At 42.7% G+C, this 1,354-nt stretch overlaps 1 long non-coding RNA gene across 1 annotated transcript; it reads right to left on the bottom strand.

Annotated features, from left to right (window-relative positions):
- Positions 1-322: 322 nt before the first annotated feature.
- LOC116219502 lies at positions 323-881 on the bottom strand. The gene is made up of 3 exons (XR_004163197.2): positions 840-881; positions 666-743; positions 323-362 (listed from the first exon to the last, which is right to left on the bottom strand). It is a non-coding gene; the product is annotated as an uncharacterized LOC116219502 (long non-coding RNA).
- Between the last annotated feature and the right edge of the window lie 473 nt (positions 882-1,354).

Here is a 1,354-nt window from a genome sequence, read left to right as displayed (position 1 = left end):
GACGCCTAGGTTTCTGGCTTGGTGTTAAGTGCTAGTGTTTTTAAGTGTGCAGATAGTTTCTCTTTCATTTTTTTCACCAATGACTAATACCTCCGTTTTAAATAAATAGAGAAAGTTGTGACATCCATACATTTATATCAGAAATGCAATTTACCAAACAATCAATAGAGCTGTAGCTTCATAGTCATCTCCACCACCAAAACAGGACAAGGCCTCAAGTTGAAAAAGGCAAGACAACATTTGATTCAAAAAACAAATCTGTCCTTTATTGCAGTCAACATGTAGAGGCAAAAAGTCCAGACAGTGACTCAGGTCATTGTGACCAGAGGAGCAGTCGAATCAGACTTCAGTCGTATGGGATACTACAGGGAGAAGAAACAAAAACCTTTTTAATTGCACATTTATTGGGTGAATCCTACGGTATGCCCCTGCTCCAGGCAGAGCTGTTCCACTTCAACCAACCAAACATACATTTGTGACACAGGTATACATTTGTTAAAGACCTGCCAGGCTGCATTTTTAAACATTAATGAGTGACCATGCCAAACCACAACACTCAAAGTTCCTAGACCCTTGCTCTGCATCAGAATCCTTTTTAATACATTTTTAAGAGCAAACAGTTCGAATCATCCAAGTGGTTCCTTGTATAATCATGACTCCCTTACCAGTAGTTCCAGTTTGGGCAGATTTAGTCTGGACTTCAGGAGTTTGGGTGGCAGCCACAGCACCCTCACTTGCATCATCTTGCGATTACACAGAAATATAAAGCGAAACTGTCAAAAGGGGGGCGCAAACATTCAAAGTGTTCCATCAAAACAGACATGCACTGATGTCCTTACCGGTAGCTGCAGTGTGGTCAGATGTAGTTGGGGGATTTGGTGTTGGGGTGGTAGCCACAGCATCTTCACTTGCTCCATCTTAGGATACACATACAAGAGTCAACATTTAACCAACACAACCAAGACTCAACAGAACCCATACATTTCGCAAAAGAAAACCTCACCACCAGCTTCAGTATAGGCAGATGTGGTCTGGTTGTGGGGAACGGGTGTTGTGACGACAACCACATCACTTTGGCGGTCCACAGCATCTTCACTGGCTCCATCTTGGGATTCCACATGAGTGAGGGGGCCAAAGAGAAGCCAAGGGACACACTTAGACATTTTATACAAAAACCAAACTTGCAGAAAACCACACAAAAACTAAGAAACACCCTACCAGTAACTTCAGTTTGTGCAGAAGTTGTCTGGTTGTGTGGATTAGGTGCTGGGGTAGTAGCCACAGCATCTTCACTTGCACCACCTTAGGATACACATACAAGAGTCAACATTTAACTAACACAACCAAGACTCAA

This window comes from Clupea harengus, chromosome 3 (assembly GCF_900700415.2).
Source record: "Clupea harengus chromosome 3, Ch_v2.0.2, whole genome shotgun sequence".
NCBI lineage: Eukaryota > Metazoa > Chordata > Actinopteri > Clupeiformes > Clupeidae > Clupea > Clupea harengus.
The sequence above is the reverse complement of the archived record's forward strand: the minus strand, read 5'-3'. Positions and strand labels throughout refer to the sequence as shown.